The sequence below is a fragment of the Cololabis saira genome, chromosome 2 (assembly GCF_033807715.1).
Source record: "Cololabis saira isolate AMF1-May2022 chromosome 2, fColSai1.1, whole genome shotgun sequence".
In the NCBI taxonomy this organism is placed as follows: domain Eukaryota; kingdom Metazoa; phylum Chordata; class Actinopteri; order Beloniformes; family Belonidae; genus Cololabis; species Cololabis saira.
In genome coordinates, this window is record NC_084588.1 from 52,256,032 (window position 1) to 52,280,002 (window position 23,971).

The following is a 23,971-nucleotide window of genomic DNA, read 5'->3' on the forward strand; positions in this document are numbered from 1 at the left end:
AGCGTCTGCAAAATGACTTTGCGATGTCTGGAAAAGTGCTACAGTGGTTTCGCTCTTATTTCAATGACAGAACGTTTAGTGTCTTGGCAAATAATTATCAGTCGGATTCTAAAACTTTTTCTTGTGGTGTTCCTCAGGGCTCCATGCTGGGGCCCAATTTTGTTTTTATTATACTTGATCCCTTTTCGGAAGGCTTATAAGCCTTTTTGGAAATGTACCTTACCACCTTTATGCCGATGATATCCAGGTATATTGTTCCTTTCGTGAGTCGGAGATTGCGGTGCTAGCTGATATTTTAAATTGTGTAGAGTCCATCGAAAAAAATGGTTAACAAACAACTACGTTTAGCTAAAAAACAGAATCCCTGATATTTTTTCTTGATGAAAAGATTTCACTGATCACGCAACACCTTGAGATCCTGGGCTCCTCGTTCCAGCAGAGCTTCAGGAACCTGGGGGTGCGGCTTGATTCATTTCTTTATTTGAATAAACACTCAAGGGCTGTGTCAAAAAATTGCTTTTATCATCTAAGGAACATTTCTAAACTGAAGAGTTTTCTTTCGCGTGCTGACTTGGAGATGGTTTGACATGCTTTTATTCCTTCTTTAAAGAGACTGCAGATTGTCCAGACTGCAGCAGCCAGGCTTTTTAACCACATAACCCCGACTTTATCTTCTTTACATTGGCTGGAAGTAAAGCAACAAATTGATTTTAAAATTCTTGTACTGACTTTAAGAGCTTTTCATGGCCAAGCCCCAAATTATATTTGTGATATTTTAACTGTTTATGCTCCAGCTCGCTCACTCAGGTCATCAGAACAAAACGTATTATCTGTCCCAAGATCCTGTTATAAGACAAGAGGAGATCATGCTTTTCAGTCCATCGCCCCTCGACTGTGGGAAGCCCTTCCTTATGTGCTGACTCTTTAAAAAGACAACTGAAGACCATTTTATTTGGACAAGCTTTTATTTGACTGAATAACCTTGACTTTGCCATTTTTTAAACTGGGTTTTATTTTACTCTTTTATTTCTTTTTTATGTTCCTAATCCCTGTTTGTTTTATACTTCTCCTGCTCGGCTTTTTATTGTAAAGCACCTTGTGATTTTTATCTGTGATAAGTGCCCTTGAAATAAAGTTGATTGATTGAAATGATTGGGCTGTGAAAGAATGTTATAAATATACGAAATATTCTTTAAATGTAAGTTTCCTCATATTTTTTCAAAGCACTACACTTTTATTTCTACCTTTTTCATTTGTAGTATTTAGATAAGTGTGCGTATGCCGCTTTATCAGTTTCGTCTCGGTAGAAAAACTGCCTTTTTTTTGAGGCTCCAGTTTTCTTTGTTGAAATTGTCGTAACAGAAGTGGGAGCAGAGCGACAGCAAATGGCCAGAGGCAAAACCTTGGCTGCCTGCACAAAGACTGAAAATCTGAAAAGAAGAATAATCTGCTATGACAACCCTTAATGCCGAAAGAAGAAGAATAAGCATCTTTACTATCATTGTTTCCTGCCCGTTCTCTCCCATCCTCTTGTTAAATATTTAGCTCATCTTCTGCCTCATTTAGTTATAACAATGCTTGTGTAAAGTGTTGGTTTTTTTTGCGACATTGGAGGTGAGGATTAGCAAACAGAAAGCGTGGCTCCATATCCCACAGCAGTGGCTACCCGGGCTGCTGTGGCTGCTGTGGCTTGGCTGCGACTCCATCACATTAGCAGTCCTGCAGCAGATATCACAGAGTAAGCATGAAGTGAGGCATGGGTGACGGTGCATAGAAAGTGAAGTCTGAAATACAAACTCCCGAGTGCACCACTAACCGGTTCATAGTCTAAATCAATTTTCCCCACTCAGGTTCACAGTTGCAGGTTCTTGGAGAAAAATAAAACTCTTTCACTGGCAGCTCGTTAGAAACGTGAAGTTAGAAACAGCAGTGATTGTAGTCAAACGTAGTCACGGGTCAGAGATGATAAAGAATCATGTTCAATTCTACTGGATATAGATAAATATTACTACAGTAAAACTACTATTAACAATAATAGTATTGATACCCGGCTGCAGCAACTGGAAGTGACAAAAATGAATGTTACGTCAGTGTGTATCCCTGAAAATACAAGTGTCTCTGAATCTCCACCAAGTGTGACTAAAATCACATGTTTAGCTTTATGTCATGCTTCAAATAGTGGTGGGTATTGGGAAGGACCTCACGATACGATACGCATCACGATACTTGAGCCACGATACGATACAATATTGCGATATCCCGATTATGCGATATATCGCGATATTCTACATAGTTCACCGAAAAATTTAAAAATGCATTACACATCTTAAAATCCAAGTTGTGTATATATGTACATCAGATGATAGTGATAATTCATTGGACAGACTGAGTCAAAACAATGTAATTCAAACTTTCCATTTTAATTATGCAACATATTTGCATGAAAAAACACACTGAAACACAATGAAAAGTGCAGTGTGCATTATTCTTAGATACAAAATACTCAAAATAAAATGCAGTGTCTCACCCACACTGAAATTGAAATCACAAAAATACAGTACAGCTAGGGGTGGGCAAAAATATTGATACAGCAATATATCGCGATACATACATTGAATATCGATATCATATCGGGAGACTATGTATCGCAATATATTGCTGTATCAATATTTTTGCCCACCCCTAGCTTCAAACACTGTCTGTGTAGATGGTGTTACGTAAATGCTTCATAGATAAATTGAGAAAGCTTTGTCTGACTACATCTCAGGTGGAATTTCATTATTGTAGAGTTTTGTCCATGATCGCTGTAACCAAATTAGAAAGATAAAAAAGACCAGAACTATTCAGTTATCAATACAATAGTGGGATACTTGCCTAAAACTTACCCGCAAACATACTGATTATGGTATTTCCTGTTTCAGCCTCCGTTCACGCATGAGTGGACGATGCTGAACCACTAAGGATGAAAGAACCAGTCAAGAAAGGTGTCTTGTTGAATTCATAGTTATATCCTTTGAAGCAGATAAGCTCGAAAAGAAAGGGTGTTTAAATCAATCAGGTGATCAATATTTATTTATATAGAATTTTTAAAACAGCCACTGTTGACCAAAGTGCTTTACAGTTAAAATCAAATAAAAACATTGACTACAAATGTGATCATAAGACACATAGAGACTTAGAACGATAAAAGCTTTCAAGTAAAAAAATCCAATGAAAAATAAATAAGAGTATAAAAACAGTCAATACATAAATAAAAGATGCTATTATGATCCAAATGCCAATCTGAATAGGTGTGTTTTTAGTTTAGTTTTGTTTATTTTTCAATTTGAATATTATCAGTAAAAGTGTAAAAACTGTAAAATAAACATTTCCATTTCCAATCTCTCAAATAAGTCAAAATTGGAACATTCTATCTGGACGGGATAAATAAAGACACATTCTGCAACAGTAAAAACGCAGAGTTTGAATTTAAATTACTTATTGTTTTTCTATTGGTGCCATCGTTCCTGTATCTGATTATCCAGTATCTGATTATCCAGTACTGATGCCGGTACTGATGCCGGTACTGGATCTGACCGGTTCATCGTCCGGCCACGGAGAGCCCCGTTGGTCGAGCGGCCGCTCCATATTCGTGCAGGCGGCGCAGGTTGGAGCCCAGGCCTGTTGCTCTTCACTGTCTTTCCCTTCTCTCTACACAAGTTTCCTGTCCAGCCCGTTTTAAAATATAGCCCACCAGAGCCACAAAAAAAATCTTAAAATCCCTTACAAACGACATTAGAAAACCCTTCACAAAGCCACAACTGCCTGTTATTTATGATTAACAGAGAGGAATAACAACAGGCTTCTTACAACCTTCCCAGGCTGATTAAGAGTCACACCTCCGTTAAATCCCTGTTTTTTCCTAGTTTCTGTTTTGAGGCCGACTTCAACGTGTTCTTCTCCACCAGGGGTCTAACGTGCCGAGTAGATACTTTTTCTGTAACTATTCTGCCGAGGTTCTAAGCAGCTGAGTCGGGCTGTGATGTCATCACTCTACAGGCCACGGATTGGTCGAGGGGTTGGAGTCAGACGTCTGAGTCAGGATGTGACATCAGAGAAAGAGACTCTGACGGAGATTGTTGTTCATTTGATTCCAGCAGCAACAGCAGCAAAAGTCTGTTTGGTGATCCAACTCTGAGGTGCAGATGTTCATAAACCTGGTGCTGAGGAGAGAATTAAAAAGGGATCTAGACGGAGATAAGGAACGACCAGATCTACCAGGAGATCTGTCACTTTATAGCTGCTTGGGGCTACCAACGCACTTTTCAGCTCCAACCCGCCTACTTCTGCTCCAGGTGCTGAATTGTAGTGGAAAAGAAACCAGGCAGAGTCGAGCCGAGCTGAGAAGAGTAGAGCCGAGTAGCTGCTGGTGGAAAAGTCCCAGTAGATTCTGAAAGCAACTGCTCCGACTGGGGTGGGATGCTCGTCCACTCTGGAGTTGTTCCAGGTAAGAGCTGCCACACTGCAAACCTGACATTTACTTTTAATTCAGTTTGTGGAAAATGGTTGGCCTGGCTTTCTCTTTAAAACTTAAACAGTTATAAAGCATTACAAACTGTAACAATAGGGCAAACGCACAGTATTGTTTTGTATTCTGTGTCTTTCAAATAAAAGACCATTTTTTCAAGTCATATGTTCCTCATTCAAGGTTGTTAAAAAAATACTGCTGTAATATCGTATCGTTATCGTGAGATTAGTGTATCGTTACATCCCTATTGAACTCTAATGCACATTAGAAACGTGTCATCATCCATTCTGGCTTCGTCCCTATTGGAGGGGTCGCCACAGTAGATCTTCGAGTCCTGCACGCGGGAAAAACATGCACTGTAGCCTCGCAGGAACCTTCGTCCTGTGAGGCAACAGTGCTAACCGCAAATGTAGAATGTGTGATAAGGAAAAAAAATTAGTTTTTCTTATTTCATTGTTTTATTCTTATGCTTCATGTATTTCTTTGCCGAGCTCTACTGACTGTTTGAGGAGGGAGCCGACCTCCCAGAACTGGGTGTTGTTTTGACATATCCATCGAGCTGCCAGCCTGTCTGGCAGAAAACGATTTCGCTGCTTCCTCCTGACTATTCTTTAAAGACCTCTCTCTTTTTCTCTCAGTCTCCGTTTCTGCAGCGCGCTGCCTACTTCATTATGTCAGGATGCATCCATCCTCGCAGGGAATAAACATTAAAACAGTGATTCTTATCATCTCTTTATTCCACTCTCACATTTTTCCCCATAACACCTGTCAGAAAGATCCTTAACTCCCACGTCCAATAAAGTTTCAACTATACCCCAGGGGAGAGGGGACCTTGATTCAGAATGGACTAGTTCCATTACTGAGCAGAAATACAGCCTGGAGGAGGCTGGAAGCTGCTACCCTGAACCCTGGACATCTCGGGGGGGACGGGCCCATCACCCCTGAAGAGGGAGAGCTATCAGCCCTAGCAGCTACCGCGGCTCTGGAGCAGGGCTGGGCGATATATCGAGATTTTAATATATATTGATATATTTTCAAACGCGATATGGTACGAGACAATATCTTTTATATGGATATACTGTAGCTTATTTTGCAAAACTGACCCCTCGCGCTGGCACAAAAGAACCTTTGTGTGCTGAAACCTGACCGTGTTGACAGGTTAGTTTTCCTGGCACAAAATCTGTAAAATGTACAGTAGTTGACTTGTTGTAATTATTTGAGATTTGCTCAAAGAGATGCAATATCTGTTTACATGTTTTATTTGAGATTTGCACAAATGTTTTGTTATTTGCACAACTGTCAACCTCAGTGGAAAAGTCTGCCTGTTACTGTCTACATTTGATTTGATTTTATTAGGATCCCCATTAGCTGATGTAGTTTACATCAACTACTCTTCCTGGGGTCCGATCAATAAAACAATAAAATAATATGATTAAAAAATAAGAATACAGTTCAGAAATACACTAACAAACATCACAAAAAAAATTACATAGACAACATACAGTCTATAAAAGTAACAACATTTAACAAATCAGCAAATTTAACGAACATCACAAAAAGATTTACATAGACAACGTACAGTCTATAAAAGTACCGGCCATTAGAAAATCAGCACATTTAGCAAATCATTTAGCAAGCAAATAGCAGCAAAGCATAGTCCAATCAGATATAGTGACATGTGATTTTGTGGGGGATCATCACACAAATACAGTGTCAAAACACACTCAGATACAGCAAGACACACCGTAAATAAATCATTTATGGTTACACTAACTTTTGTGAGCTATGTATTTCTTCACTTGTTTTTTGTAAACTGACCTTGCTCTGGGTTTTAGAAATGTAACCCGGAAAAGAATTCCATTCAGCAATAGCTCTGTAGAGTACTGTTTGTTGTTTGAAATGTGTTTTTGCTTTTGGAACACAGTATTTACCACTAACTGCATGTCTGGTGGGATATGAGTGTGTGTCAGCACTGAGTGTAAGTTGTTCATATAGACAATCAGGGATTTTCAGATGATAAATGTCTCTCACAAAGGAGATTAGGGATGATTTTAACCTTGCATCTACTTTCAGCCAGCCAAGTTGAACATGCATGCCATTAATGTTAGATCTTAACGTGCAATCAAGGGCAACACGAGCTGCTCTGTTCTGAGCCCGTTGTAGCTTCCCTAAATTAGTTTTCGATGTTCCCGACCACACCATCGCACAGTAATCCAATTGTGACAGTACCAGTGTCTGCAGGACTCATTTTTTCAACTTTGTTGTTAAGAAATGAGAGCATCTCTTAACTATGGAAATGTTTCTCCCCATCTTTTGAGCTAATATATCTGTGTGCTTTGACCACGTCAAGTTGCAGTTGCATTGTATTAATTGCAAAGTGTATTTTAATTTAATTGTTATGCAGGAAAGGGATATTTGTTTTATTTTATTCAAGAAGCATTTTTATTCTATATATGCAGGCAGTTTATTTTTATTTCATTTGTTTTATACATGTTGATATTGTGCAGACCTCTGTTAATAAAGGAACCTGTGTGACATTTGGCACGATTGTATTAAAACTGACTAACAGAGATGCTAACGGAGATGCTAACAGAGATGCTATGCTATAATGCTTTGGGGGAAACCCCAATTATGACACAGAAAAAATATTGATATATATCGAGTATCAACATTCAGCTAGAAAATATCGAGATATGAATTTTGGTCCATATCGCCCAGCCCTACTGTGGAGCTCTGGAGCCAGGCACAGGTACAGCCAGGCCAAGTGGACTTCAGCTTTGGCACAGACTTGAGTGTCAGAGGAGTCTGTTTCATTCACCGAGTCTCCTTTCCTCCATTCATTTTCCTTTCCCACAAACTCATTCCAGGCACAGAAATCCTCCCCGTCTTTGAGCCCCGCGTGAGCCATTATCAAGTGCTTTTCTCCCCGACAGCAGGCTCTCCACCTCATCTCCTCGTTTTGTCACTGGTGAAATTGCAACCTGCCTTTGAAACCGTCTCGTAGAGCAGTTTCTTCCTCAATGTCATGTTAATTTCATGTTTACCATCATAATGTTGGAGTTCATCGCTGTACAAGCTTCCTGAGCGCGTGCGAGGGGAAGGGACTCTAACCAGCGACTCTGAGCAGCTGTTGAATGAGATGACAAGACAGAAAAACACAAAGCTAATAACAATAATGCATCATGGGATGCCATTAAGCAGTCTAGTCCTACACAATCATTAGTGGAGGGATGTAGAGGGTGGCAGGGATGGGAAAGTACATGCTCTTGAATGCTTTACTTTGAGTAATCTTTGCAATTCAGGTAATAAACTGACCTATTAAAAATCTTCATCAGATGCTGTGATACAATATTGGAAGGGCCTGACTACTAAAACGTATAAATGGAGCAATTAAAGAGTTCTTTGTATCCTCCAGTCAATGTTGGAGGCAGAAAACCAATCGCAGCTGTGTTTCGTTGGTGTAAACTCCTGTTTTAATCATGCAGAAAAAAAGATTAATACGAACCTCCGTTCAAGCTTTGAAACATGCTAAACATAATAATAACTCTGTTGCTGCACACGATGCCATGTTCCTGCCTCGTGGAGCTCAACCGACGGGTTTCATACGTGTCTTTACCGCGTCATTAACAAGACAACGGGGTGAAAAACTGCAGCAGCTTCAGACGGACAGAAGCAAGTAGCCCAGCAGCGACGATAAAAGCAGAAATAAAGCTGCACTTTCCCCTTATTTCTCCTTGAGGAATCGTCTAGATTTCTCCTTGGATTGTATTTTCAAAGCTTTGGGAAACTTTACTGGCCCTGTGATGCGACGTAAGCATGGACGGCTTCTAGCTGCAGCATCCGTGGCTAACAGCACAGCTTTACTTGTCCTCAATGATACCCCACATTATCTCTCTACTGCACGTCCACTTAGCAAATTAAGCAAATAAAATGGGGATGTTTCAGTATGTAATTCTTTAAATCTTATGTAAAAGTGACATGGTGTAAAAATATCAAATACCACTGTGGAATGTATGAGGTTTGAGCTGTTTAGGGCGTTTTCACCGTTCTAACCATCCGAGTCGTTTGGTAAATGTGATTCCTCAGTGGGATTCCTGGTCTCTGCCACTTCTGGAAGATTCTTGAAAATCAGGGGGGGATGGTGGATTTTATCATATGGGGACAGATAATTTGTGCTGATTACAAATAATATAATATATTACAAATAATAGCAGTGACCAAAACACCTGCAGAAATACTGCAGGAATGACATAGCAGCAGTTAAATGCAGTCTTCTGTAAGCTTTAAATATCCACTGGGCTTACATCAAATACATCAAAACACAACAATAAAAAACACTTTTCTGAACTTATCAATATGACTCTGTCCTTCACAGGATAAGTAACATGGATCACTGCAAAAACTCACAATCTTAACAAGAATATTTGTCTTATTTCTAGTTAAAATGTCTCATTTTAGTAAAAAAAATCTCATTACACTTAAAACAAGACTCATCACTGGAAAAAACAACAATTTTCACCTGTTTCAAGTAGATTTTCACTTAAAATAAGTAGAAAAATCTGCCAGTGGAACAAGATTTTTTTGCTTGTAATGAGAAGATAAATCTTGTCCCACTGGCAGATTTTTCTACTTATTTCAAGTGAAAATCTACTTGAAACAGGTGAAAATTGTCAAATAAGTTATTTTTCTGGTGTTATTTTTCTGGTGATGACTCTAAATGTTGAAATAGCAGTAAAATCACATTCATTGATGAAATGACATAAGGGATGGAAAGGAGGGATGACAGTTTTACAGGGGGGATGATTTGGACCGTTTTGATTTCAGGGGGGATGATTTGGACCGTTTTTATTTCAGGGGGGGATGATTTGGACTGTTTTTATTTCGGGGGGGGGGGGTGATTTGGACCGTTTTTATTTCAGGGGATGAATTTGACTGTTTTTATTTCAGGGGGATGCCACCCCCCCTCATCCCCCTCAACTCCAGTACTGGTTGCATCAGTTCTTCAGTGGCGATTACAGCAGCGTCATTCAGAAATTCAGCGTCCTGGGTGGGCTGTGAGTCACCAGATAAGCTAGAAAGAAACCATGAGGTCAGAGGTGTTGCTATCATATTTTCAGCAAATCTTCATTGTGCTGATTCTCTGAGACTGCCCTTATGTCTCGTCAACAAACGGTGTCTTACTGTAAGCGACATGATTGAATAATTATAATAGATTACTGCAAGGTCAGGTTGTTTTCATTCACTTAAATTCAGAACAGCTGAAAACATAATGGCACGTAAAAAAGTCACATAATTAAGATGTAGATACTCTGTAACCTACAATGCACTGACTTTTTTACCTGCCATTATGTTTTCATCTGGATCTGGTTTGTTGTGGTTCCAGAACCAGAACCAAGCAAGGTGAGGCAGCGTTCAGTTATTCTGCTCCTCACCGGTGGAACAAACTTCCTGTAGACCTGAGATCTGTTCCAACTGTAGATCCTTTAAATCAGTACTCTTAAATTAAATACTTGTGATTTTTGAAAACTGCGCGAAGTTACAGTAGTGATGGATAAGCCCTGAATGCAGGCATTGTGACGTAGAATTGGTCTGATTCAATTCAATTCAATTTTATTTATATAGCGTCTAATACAACAGATGTTGTCTCTAGACGCTTTGCAGAGATCCAGAACATAAACATAAACCCCCGAGCAATTATTACATAAACAATGGCAGGTAAAAACTCCCATAGTGGGAAAAAAACCTTAAGCCAAACAGTGGCAAGGAAAGGTTGAGAAGGGGCAGGGCCAGGGAGAGGAGTCTTGACGGACAAACCTCTCCCCCGCCTGACCGGGCCGTTACCCTGCCCCTCTCACTCCCACGCTGCAGGATCCGGTGTTTTGCATTCAGAGATGCTCTTCGCCACCGGCAGAGGATGCTGCACCATGTACAAAAGAGAAAAAAAGAGAAGAAAAGAAAAGAAAATTCACCGCACAAATCGGCACAGATTACTTTATAATACTGTATTTGACCCGGTCTTTTTACATTTTGACCGTATAGAAACGTAATTCTCGTCAGTTGTGTGAAATAAGACCTGGAAACAGGCATTGTGGCATAGAATTGTCAAATTGGTCTAATTCACCGTACAAATTATTAGATTACTTTTGTAATACTGTATTTTTGACGTAGGTTTAAGACAAACACCAAGGATAACATGAACAAAGAAGTAATCAGTGCATCTTATGAAATGGTTATGAAACAAATCTTTCCTTGGCAGCAACAAGTGGTGTCAGACCACTGATGCGGATGTGCGTCAAGGAAAAACGTAAAGAACCTTGAACCTTGTTAACACTCAGAACTGTCGGATGTGCTATAATTACAAAACGTCTGGAGTAAAACTCTTTTGATTAATGTGCGTCCAGTAAAAATCACATACAGACGGCGTCTCCTTGAGTCTGATCTCTTACCCAGAGATATGGCTTGAGGAACACTTTTCTCCCACTGTCTTTGTCATGATAATTGCACATCATATAGCTCTGGATACCTCCCGTTATCAACAGCTAGTCTCTCTCTCGTCCATCGCTCTTCTCTATACACGGGAGAGAAGGCAGAAAATGGAGAGGGAGCTGGATATATAATATGGAGCAAAAAAAATAAATTCAGGAAAAAAGGACTAAGCTCTGGTGTTGGAAGGAAACAACACCGCACCCACGGGAATGAAGATAATACTTTTTGCTTCTACTTTTATGAAATATTGCAGATGGTGCATTACTGACAACAGGCAAGAAATGAAGGGAGGTTGGCTGGACAAGCTATATTCTTGCTATGCATGAAATTACCACTGTACACAACTGGGAACTTATTAATTGAATTCAGTAAAGTCTTAGCACACAATGTGCCTTTTACTTTTTCATTTAAAAACTGAATAAATTGGCTTGACCGCCAGCGTAGTCAATGAGTGTCTCATTTATCTCTGCATGGCCTTGATAGATGAAAAGCATGAAAAACAAGTTTGGAGTGGACTTCCAGGTGAGTCACATACCAACGCTGCAAAAACACAGTTTTCATGAAGATTTTCTAAAATACTTTGCTGATTTGTTTGAGTCTTTATTTAACAGACACACGGAAATACCAAATCCCATTGTGATGAGCACATCTACACGAATCTGAACTGCGCTTTCATCAGCACACCTGACACCATCTTTCCTTCTTTTATGAGCTGAGGGCGTCACGTCTGTGGAGGCAACAGTCTCACTCCCCACTCGTCAAAAACTGACGCTTGGTCAGGAGCCTTTAGCGACACCTACTGACGCAAAAGGTTCCCATCTGCGTCTCTCTCAGACGCAAGTAGAATACAATTGACGCTCAGAGCAGGTGATCAAATGCATATACTTCAATTTAAAAGTGTGGTTTGATGACATTTCTAGCGAGAAATATGCATTTTTTCCCCACAGTCTCTCTTCAGTAAGTGTATATCATGCATGGTTTATTAATCGTTTATTAATCCATCCTACTGCGGGTATACTGAACTAAATCCTCTTGTTTGGAAGTCACGTCATATTAAAACAAATTATAAACCACATTAACACTTCATAGAAACAAAATAAATTGAGGAATGAGGTCTGAAAGATCTGTTTTGAAACGTTGCTTAATACGTTACGCCATTAAACACAACCCTTTCTGTCGGAGAGATAGGCAGCAGGACAAAACATCAAAATAGCACTAATAAATGCATATATTGATCTTTTCCATCACATACATCTACTCACAATATGAATATACATTTTATGGTCACACTTTGTCTGATGAAAAATGAGCGGATATATGATTTCTGAACCCTAATGTCAACATCTTAACCCTAAACCGGAAGGAGGTTACCAGAACTACAATTTGTGCCAAGTTACAATACACAGCATTGTGCTACGTCATAGCTTTTGTAGTTCCAATGAATTAGCGCTTATATAAAACTGTGATCACGAACTTTGCAAGCGTCAGTAGGTGTCGCTAAAGGCTCCTGACCAAGCGTCGGTTTTTGACGAGTCGGGAGTGAGACTGTGTTGGTGGAGGATAGGACCCAGATGCAGGAGTTCCAAAAATAGGGATTCATTTTATCCATCCATCCATTTTCTACTGCTTATTTGTTTCCGGGTCACGGGGACAGCAGTCTCATGGCGCTTTTACACTAGTACCTTCTCGGCTCGACTCAACTCGGCCAAGTTTCTTTTCCATAGGGAGCGTAGTTGACCTGTAAATCGAGAGCTTCACCTTTCAACTCAGCTCCTTCTTCACCACGACGGTCCGGTAAATCGACCGCATAACTGGACGCTGAACCGATCCCTCTGTCAATCTGTTTTCTGGTGGCGTGCCCTTTTACAGTTTTTCACAACTGTTAACACCCATTTCTCAAAACAATAACAGCTTTTTTCAAACTGAACACACAGATCTGAAAACCTCACACACAAAATACTAAACCTGACACTCCCTTTGCAAGATGACTCTTTGCCATCAAATCTCTTACCTGTTCACAAAATGGAACTCGTGTTTTCATTTGGTACACACAGCCATTTTTTCAAATGACACACACATACCATTCATTGAGTACACACAACTAAGCATTTGTCTGCACACTACCAAGCATTTACAGCACACTTTAGTTGCAAAACTGAAAACACAATTATAGAAACAGAACACACCATATGAATGACAATGACTTTGGAAAATGTGCTTTTTCTCCGTTTGTAAAATGTTTGTAGGCCTACTTTTGTATAGTCAAACATAAAACAGCACACAAATATGCAACCAAAAAAAGTTTAATTTTAGCACACACAGAACAGTACAGTACAGTAACCCCCCCCCCTCACAAAAAAAAATTAGCCATCATGCCTCCGGTTCCTGTCAGGCCAGAGGGCTCATCAACATCACAGGCAATGTGCTCCCTGTCTAGGCAGCGTTGGAAGAATCACCTTGAGTGGCGAATGAAGCCCTGACAGGCCTCCACACTTACGTCGCCACAAGCCTCCTCCATGGCCTGGAGCAGTGGGACCCGGCCCTGTGGGTTCCGTTCATACACCTTCCACCTCCATGCTGAAAAGAATTCCTCTATTGGATTAAGGAAGGGAGGGTAAGGTGGAAGAAATAGAGTGGAAAAGCGTGGGTGGTCCTGGAACCACCCACGCACTAGAGCAGCCCTATGGAAACTGACATTGTCCCAGATGACAATATAATGGATCCGATGTGGGACATCCATCCGACCAGGTGGTATTAGCAGGTAATGCAGGCCATCCAGGAAGGCAAGGAGACGGGCAGTATTATAGGCCCCTAGGTGGGCATGATGGTGGAGGATGCCATGATGATTCATGGCCGACACATCGTGATGTTGCCACCACGCTGGCCGGGGACCTCAACAATGGCCCGCTGGCCAATTACATTTCTGCCCCGGCGCCTCTTCTTCACGAGGTTGAACCCAACCTCATCAATGAAAATGTACTCATTCACCTCCATTGCGGTGTCATGCTCCTGGATCCGCTGACACAGACAACATGAGAAAGTTTGAGTTACAGTATGGACACAGAGACTTCAATACAGTGGGCTATAGTGAGACACTATAGAAAATACATGTAAATACACTTACAGTAATATTGGATTACAGGTACAATACATGCATGTGTCAGTGCTGAAAGTATGGGACTTACAAGCACAAACTCTCGCCGGAGGTCTTTGATGCGGTCTGTGTTACGGTCAAATGGGACCCTGTAGACCTGCTTCATCCTAACATGATTGTGGAGGATTCTATCTAATGTTGATAGGCTGACAGTGTGGATGTCCCTGAAAGTGCCATGGTCAGCCAGGATCCTAGACTGTGGTTGCCGGAGTGTGATTGTATTGTTCTCACGAACAATATTTACAACATCTGTCTCCTGCTCCTCTGTGAAAATCCATGCTCTTCCTCCACGGTGTGGTTCTCTTTCAGTCCTGCAAAATGCAAATACTGTGAGCACACTGTATTCTATGGATATACAGTATTAGAGTAAACAAGGCAAATAGATTTCGTACCTGTTCTCCACCCTGAAGGTTCTTATGATGGCAGCAACTGTGTAGCGGCTGAGGTTGGGTTGGACCCTCTGGCCAGCCTCCCTCATGCTCAAACCATGGTTGAGAACGTAGTCTACCACGGTTGCCCGTATCTCATTAGAGATGGTAACTCTCCTTCTTCTTCCTCCTCCTCCTTCTCCTTGTCCTCCTCTTCTCCCTCTTTGCCCCCTCCTCGTCCTCCTCTTCCTCCTCCTCCTCTCACTCTTACCTCTCTCCTTCTCTGGTTCTCTCCAATATTCTCCATTGTTCACCAAACAAAACAGAGGCTCAAGGCACTTTTATACTGCAGTCCTGATTGCAAATTGCTCAACAGACCTGAAAGTTTAGAGATTTGAATATTTGTGTGTTGTAGTTTGATGCTTTGAGATTTTATTTGAGAAGTGTGTTCAACGACTGAACATTGTGTGTAGTGTTTTGAATATTTGTGTGTTATAGGTTGATGCTTTGAGATTTTAACTTGAGAACTGTGTGCAACAATCGAAAATTGTGTGTAGTGTTTTGACAGAAAGGTGATTTGTAATTGACATCAGAGTGTAAAGAAGGAAAGTCAGACTCTAATGCAGATAAGGGAGTGTGAAGTAGTGCCAACTTGGGTCGAGCAATTGGTACATGAAGTGAAGGTTGTGCAAATTGTGCCAAATTTTTGCTTTTTGGGTGTTAGCAACTGTGAAAAACTGTAAATCAAACTAAACAAAAGCACTACTTAGCAGGATTGCAAACAACCAGAACATGAACAGGACAAAATCCAAAAACCAGACCTGACACATGGAGGAACAAAACAGTACAGACCAGCAGGGAACAAGGGGAAGACAAGAGAAGATACACAGAAGGCTTGACGAGACACAGGTGCAGGCAATCAGGGCAGACAGAAACAAGGGAAGTCAAGAAAGAACTGAAACAAAGACACGGGTTTCAAAATAAAACAGGAACTAAATAACAAAACTGTGAGTTTTGAACATTCCTGATTCCCTGGGAAGCCTTTTTTAAGAGCCTCTGAATGAAATGAAATACCAAAATAAAGGAGCGGTTAAATTGTAAGCTGCTGATTGTGTTTAATATTTTTGTAAATGACTCGTTCCTGTTTTTCAGCTCTGTGAGCCTCGAGAGGTAAAACAATTAGGATGTTGCATCGGGTCTCATGGACATAATTACACCTTTCAGTTATTTGGTAACATTAAAAAAGCATCACAACTTTTCTGCAATTGGAGTTTGTAGAAATGCGTCCCAGCCAATCCTATATGAGGCTACGCGGTTTACTTCACCTCTTATTGATTTTATCCCATTTACTTAAAGCAATTTAACCACAAAATAATGTCATTTAAATCCACTTTACAACAGAGAGCCACTTTGTGAGCAAGCAAAATATTTAATGCTTCTTGTGCTCAATAATCGTTCTCTTTGGATTTTTTTTTCCCTCTGTTTTGGTCTCTTTTGCCTGCAGGAAAGACTATCTAAGTTTTCAGCTGCTTAATGCTCCACTGTGTCCATCAACCAGCAGCCAATTGTGTGGTGTACTCGGTGCTTAGCAGTTAATGAACACAGATCTTTTAAAGCTCTTATGCTGGAAAAACAAACAAAATACCAGCTTCAATCCCAGATACTCTGAAAACACCAACTGATCTACAGTAGAACATTAAAGTTACAGCCTAATAATAAGCCTAACAATAAAAATATTGTCGACAGTAACTTTAAAGGGCCTTTTGTTGAGGTGTCTTAATGATAGGCAAATTATATTCTTGTTAGAAACAAAAACATTTTTTTTCCTGAGCATGATTTAAAGCTCCAAATTAATAATATTGAAATCCAACAAGTTTCATGTGTAACATTTCTTGGAGTTCTAGTGGATGAAAGATTGTCCTGGGGAAAACATATTGAGTATGTAAGCAAAAAAATGATGAAGTCCTATGGCATTATTAGAAGAGTTTCTTTCTTAGTTAATCAGTCCTGTCTCATGATATTATATTAAAGTCTAATTTATCCATACTTGACATATTGCAGATATGCAGATCCCAGATGTCCCTCATGGACATATCACCCAGGGCGGGTGGAGGGGGCCTGGAGGAGGGCCCAGGCCAACACACGGCCAAGGTTCCGGGGGCCGACCTCGGGACCGGGCAGACCGGCGAGACAGTTCCGGGGGTCGCCCACGAGGCCTAAGCAGGGGCCTTGGACGACTTGGCGTGGGGCCTAGAAGACTTGGCGGGGGGCTTGGACGACTTGGCGGGGAACTTGGACGACTTAGCGGGGAACTTGGACAACTTGGCGGGGAACTTGGACGACTTGGCGGGGAACTTGGACGACTTGGCGGGGAACTTGGACGACTTAGCAGGGAACCTTGACTTGGCGGGGAACTCAGGACACGAGGAGCCGGCTGCGGGGGAACCCGGGTTCGGGGCGCTGGCTGCGGGGAGTCCGGGACCATCACCGGAGCAGGGGCTGATGCGTCCGGGACCACCACCGACGATGCGCCCAAGACCACCGCCAGAACAGCGGCTAGCTGGGGCTGGCGCCGACGTCGTCGTCGCTCCAGAACCTGGATGTTCCTGGGCCCACCCCGAGCCAGGCGTGTTCCCCAGAAGGGAGATTCATCCTCCTCCGGGTGCCGCCAACCAGGAATAGAGAGTTCCGCCTCCCGGTACAAGTAGTCCCAGAAGGCGAAACTCTCTCCCGCTGGGTCCATGCTGGTGGTTCCGTTCTGTCACGGAGTGGTAGGATGAGGACCCAGATGCAGGAGAGCGAGAGGCAGGAGTTCCAAAAAACAGGGTTTATTTTACCGAAACCAAAAACCAAAGCGCTGCTTAGCAGGATCAAAAAACACAGAAACAGGGATCGAAAAACTATGGGACAACATGGAGGGAGCAAACAGGACGGAACCACAAGGAGCAAGGGAAAAACAAGACCAGATATACACAAGTGGGTAACGAGACACAGGTGTGAACAATCAGGGCAGATGGAAGACAGGCGGGGCAAAACAGAAACACAAACTGATAGTAATATTACGACTTTATTCTCGTAATGTTACGACTTTATTCTCGTAATATTACGACTTTATTCTTGTAATGTTACGACTTTATTCTCGTAACGATACGACTTTATTCTCGTAATGTTACAACTTTATTCTCGTAATATTATGACTTTATTCTCGTAATGTTACAACTTTATTCTCGTAATATTACGACTTTATTCTCGTAATATTATGACTTTATTCTATTACGACTTTATTCTCGTAATGTTACAACTTTATTCTCGTAATATTACGACTTTATTCTCGCAACATTATGACTTTATTCTCGTAATGTTACAACTTTATTCTCGTAATATTACGACTTTATTCTCGTAATATTATGACTTTATTCTATTACGACTTTATTCTCGTAATGTTACAACTTTATTCTCGTAATATTACGACTTTATTCTCATTATATTATGACTTTATTCTCGTAATTTCCAATTTTTTTGTGTCTTATTTTGACCCTAATACTCCGTCGTACTGTTGTTTCTCAACGCAGACGTAATTGTGTCCGATGAAACTTGAAGCAGAGCACATAAAACACATAAAAGTATGAGGACACTTACCTTTTCCTCTTTTGTGCCACAATAGACGTTATCGTGCGTTCAGGCCTCTCAAGGACGGCGGTGTGTGTCTGTGTGCCTAATATCAGTTGTTGACTACAATAAAGTTATGCATCATTGTGAGGTATTGTGCCGGTGAGAGTGTGATCCATGAAGGGGAGAGAGCATTATAAAAGCATCATAAACGAAGAGGCTGCAGATAAAAATCCCTAAACACTGCTGCTGCTCTCCTGCTATCCATAATCACGAAAGAAACGGTGCATCACCGAGCATCCAAACACAAAGCAACTGAAAATCTCGGCCATTTAACCTTGACTTAACAGCCACTTCCACCAGTGGAGGACAGATAATAGCTGTGTCGCTCAGCAGAGAGGAAAGCACGACGTGGGATCTCTCATGTCACTTTAAATGACTAATTTTTCTCTTTGCAAGGGAGTAGACCCAACACCGAAGGAGGAAATGTCGACTTGGACACAAGCATTATTCATTTATTCAGTTTAATCTCACATGCAGAGGATTTTTCACTCATTTTGAATTGTTATAATTTATCTTTCATCATCCTATTTTATTGGCCAGTCTTTGATTTAGCTTCATATTTCCTCTCAAAGTAGCACTGCCGGTTATGTGAAACTCCTGCATAATGCCTGGTCTATTTCTCCTGCTTTCTATTCCCGACATAAGAAGCCAGATGAAGGCGTCGTTCCTGCTTTCCTATCCTACTTTTAAGACATTTTCCGTTTAGTTTCACCTGGAGAATAATTGAAGATCACTTCTCCAGCCGTGTGAAACCTCGCCGCGACACAAGTCGAGGAAACACATGACATTAAGGAGCCGGGCGTGAATGCAGTTGAAGGCACTCAGATAAGAGTTTCCGGATTGCTGATTGGCTGTAATTGTGCGACAGAGCTGCGGGAGTCTGGCTTTAAAGGTGGCTGCCAGACCTTCTCTCTGCATGTGTGCTGGCACGCCAGTGCCAGTCCGGGCTGCAGATGAGTAACAGATGTTGTCTGACAGCCAGGGCCATTTGTCATTTAACTGTCTAAGCAAAACAGGTTGGAGAGTGTCACCATAAGTCAATGTCACCGGCTTGGACAGCAAGCAACCCAAACATTTCAATACGGCTTAACCCCTCCCGACCTTCACACAATCACACTTTTGCCCTATTGCGCATTTGCACTGCGGATACTGTGTGTGTGATACAGATGTGGCGTTATGAGGGGCTATTATTATTTTTATAAAGAGCAGAATCTACAGAATTGATGGAATTGGAAAGGAGGACCAACAACGCCACCCTGGGAATTTCACCCAGGGAATTCTAAATAACTATAGATCTGATAAAGGCACACAGGTAAGTCATACAAAGGAAATGCTAGAGACGTGGTTCACCATTCAACAGGCCATAGACCATTTATTCATGAATTAAACAGGTTAAAATTGTTAAAAAAAAATAGGGCTAACAGAAATAACACTAGGTTGTATTAGTAGCTGAGGCTTACCGATGGTGAGGGGGGATAGGGGTGAGGAATCCAAAATTAAAAAGGAGCACCCCACTTACACACACGCACAGCAAAAGGTGAGGTGCACAAAAACCAAAATCAACACCACAGCACACGAAGGGAAACCACCACCGGGGATGCCGCCACCACCATTGGCTCTCAGCAGCTGCACAACAAAACAAGAAAAAGAACAGTTAAACATTCATTCATTCATTATCTTACCCGCTTTATCCCTTGCGGGGTCACGGGGGTCTGCTGGAGCCTATCCCAGCTCATTTTAGGTTACACCCTGGACAGGTCACCAGTCCATCACAGGGCCACATATAGACACACAAACCATGCTCACAATCACACTCACGCTCACACCTACGGGCAATTTAGAATCATCAATTAACCTAATATGCATGTTTTTGGACTGTGGGAGGAAGCCGGAGTACCCGGGGAAAACCCACGCAAGCACGGGGAGAACATGCAAACTCCACACAGAAAGACCCCTGCCGGGCCTGGGAGTCGAACCGAGGACCTTCTTGCTGTGAGGCAACAGTGCTAACCACTAAGCCACCGTGCTGCCCACAGTTAAACACAATAAATAATAAACACATCCTTCAAAAGAGATATGAAATACTTTTAACACAATAAACAAAAGCTGTTATAGTTACAAAAAGAATTAAAGCTGCAAGCAGCGATGAACGGGCCCTCGCACTCACGGCCACCGCCCCCCATAAGCATATCAGAAATGACACCACCCACGACTTCATATGTCAAACCATTCAAAAGTTATAGCAGAAAAAAGGGACAACCAATCAGAAGAAGGGGCGGGGCTAATTCAGGCCAATGAAGGTCAAGGACTCCATACAGAATCTGATGACACCACCCACGACTCTCTATGTCAAACCATCCAAAAGTTATAGTAGAAAATCGGGACAACCAATCAGAAGAAGGGGCGGGGCTAATTCAGGCCAATGAAGCTCAAGGACTCAATACTGATTCAGATGACATCACCCACGACTCTCTATGTCAAAACATTCAAAATTTATAGCAGGAAATATGGACAACCAATCAGAAGAAGGGGCGGAGCTAATTTTCACCAATTATGGTCAAGGACTCAATATCGAGTCCCATGACACCACTCACAACTCTCTATGTCAAACCATTCAAAAGTTATGGCAGAGAATAGTATTCTAGGGGGCGCTGTTGAGCCATTTTGCCACGCCCATTAATGCAAACCATGAAATATCACATTTATCGCCAGGCCTGGCTTGCGTGCCAAATTTGGTGCCTTTTGGGGAACTATCAAATATGGACCAATCAGATGAAGGGGGGGTGCGCTTGTTGGCGTCTAGCGTCGCCACGGTAACACTTTTGAAAGAGAAAAGTAATGCGCGTAGTCGCAGGATGGAGACGCACATTTTGATGTATCACACATCTGGGTTCATGATACGGTTCGGGCCGTATTAATTCTCGAAGGAATGGCATATATTGCTCCAAAATTACGCGATTAATTCAGAATGTTCAAAATGGCCGACTTCCTGTTCGGATTCGGTCATGGCGCCAAGAGACTTTTCTTTAAGTAGCAACATGATAAAGATGTGTACAGATTTTCGTTCATGTACATCAAACCGTATTATGGGGCTTGAGGCTCAAAGATTTTTCTGTTTGAACCAATCAGATGATGGGTGGGCGCGCTTTTTGGCTTCTAGCGTCGCCACGGTAACGCTTTTGAAAGAGAAAAGTAATGCGTGGTGTCAGAGGATGGAGATGCACATTTTGATGTATAACACACCTGGGTGCACGTTACGGTTCGGGCCGTATTAACTGCCGAAGAAATGGCATACATTTCGTCAAAATGACACGATTAATTCAAAATGGCCGACTTCCTGTTCGGTTTCTCGACATGACGCCCAGAGACTTTTCTTTAAGTTGCGCCATGATACAGGTGTGTACCGATTTTCGTGCATGTACGACAAGCCGCATTGTGGGGCTTGAGGCACAAAGTTTTCAAGGGGGCGCTGTTGAGCTATTTTGCCACGCCCATTAATGCAAACCATTAAATATCAAATTTTTCGCCAGGCCTGACTTGCATGCAAAATTTGGTGACTTTTTGGGCACGTTTAAGGGGGCAAAAAGGCCTTCCTTTTGTCAGAAAAATAATAATAATAACGCGAAGAATTCCTACAGATACAATAGGGCCTTCGCACTGTAAGTGCTCGGGCCCTAACTAAAGCAAAAGTAATGAGCAACTTATACAAATGGTATAAAAGAAATAAGGAAAGAGGGGTCTCTGGCCAGAGTTATCAACTCAACACGATAAGACAACATGAAAAACAACATAAATATCCAACTTAATCTCAAACAAACAAAACAGCCCTATACTAAAACTCACACTCGCTCTCATCCACACTGTTGCAGCAACTGCTACACACTTCTGCCGTCTCCATACACACCTACACCGAACCACAAACGCCCACACACACAGCACAGACAGGGCGACTACAGCCCGGGCCTGCAGCTCGGGGATGAAGTCCGGGACCAGAGGACTGGAAGGCAGCACCGTAGCTCCCCGCAAGCAATACGCTAACAGCGGTGTCGGAGAGCTAAGCCGGAAGCTAAGCCGGGAGCACCAGGCGAAGCATGCACGGAAAGGAGCACGGCGAAGCAGTCCCCAGCAAACGATCACTAAGCAGCAGTGTCCCCTTATCTTATGTCCAGTCAGTGGCCACGGATCTTTTGAGCAGTTGTCCTCCGGTGATGAGAACCGAGGAGGCTCTACACAGCTCCGTGTTATGGTGCGCTGGCGATGCGTTCAGGAAGCACTTGTCCTTTCAGAGCTTGTAACACACATAGAGAGGATCGCCACCATCCACTAGACCACAATGGACCACTGCACTGAGCGCCGCAGTTTTCAGTCACAGCAGGACATCATACTGCCACACAGATAAATCGCTTGGTATTATGCAACTCCGAGGGTCTTTATAAACAAAGTTCCAGGAAGTCAGTTAAAGAGAAGTTGGTTTTCTACAGTTTGTTTGATGATGTATATTTTCTTATTTCATCTCCTTCCTGTTACAGTTTGAGAAAAGAAAATCTGACAGCTAAATTACGATACTGAAATGGATTTCTCTTTTTCTTTGGGGCGGGGGTGGGGAGGGGGTTACACTGGTCCCATTTGTCTTTCTCACAAGTTGTTTTAATTCACGTGCTGTGGTTTTACAATTCCTCACATTTCCGTTATTATTTGCTGTCACCACCTGCTGGGAATAAACCTGCCTGATTTTAACAGTCTGTTGGTTTTTATCGTGTTTCTAGCAGTTGCTTTCACAACAGAGAGATTTACCACAGCTGTGTAAGCAACTGAAAAAGAAGCATAGCTGTAAATCCTGATATTTTACTGGCGTGAAATGCATATGCTTTTAAATTAAACTGCATTATGTGAACTTCCTACCCAGCCTTCAGCGCTAATAAACAGCCGCACTGTCTGGAGGTAGTTTAGAGCCACAACAAAGTCCAAATTGACCATTAATAGTCAGCTATAATAAAAAGCTCTGTTGTGTCATGATGTACTGTATTTCAGGGTTGTCGCTTGCACGGGTTTTTATAAATGTCAAAAAGCTAATGGCATACCAAAGCCGTGAAATGCGTGAACTTCTCAGTTGTTTCTGGTGCACGCCGTTTTCTGCAGAGAATGATGACTTCTTTCATTACAAAACAACAGCACAGCATTGCTCATGTTGACAGGACTCTATATTCTCCCCAACACTCGGGAGGCTCGGCTGAGACGTTTCTTCTGGAGCTCCAAGGTCGTCAGCTCTGCACACTCCCGTGTTCTCAGCTGCAGCTGGATGGATCGACCAGTCCTGGAGTTGAGGGGGGATGAGGGGGGATGGCATCCCCCCCTGAAATAAAAACGGTCCAAATCATCCCCCCTGAAATAAAAACGGTCCAAATCATCCCCCCCTGAAATAAAAACGGTCCAAATCATCCCCCCTGTAAAACTGCCATCCCTCCTTTCCATCCCTTATGTCATTTCATCAATGAATGTGGTTTTACTGCTATTTCAACATTTAGAGTCATCACCAGAAAAATAACACCAGAAAAATAACTTATTTGACAATTTTTACCCGTTTCAAGTAAATTTTCACTTGAAATAAGTAGAAAAATATGCCAGTGGGACAAGATTTATCTTCTTATTAGAAGCAAAAAAATCTTGTTCCACTGGCAGATTTTTCTACTTATTTCAAGTGAAAATCTACTTGAAATAGGTGAAAATTGTTGTTTTTTCCAGTGATGACTCTTTTTTTAAGTGTAATGACATTTTTTTTACTAA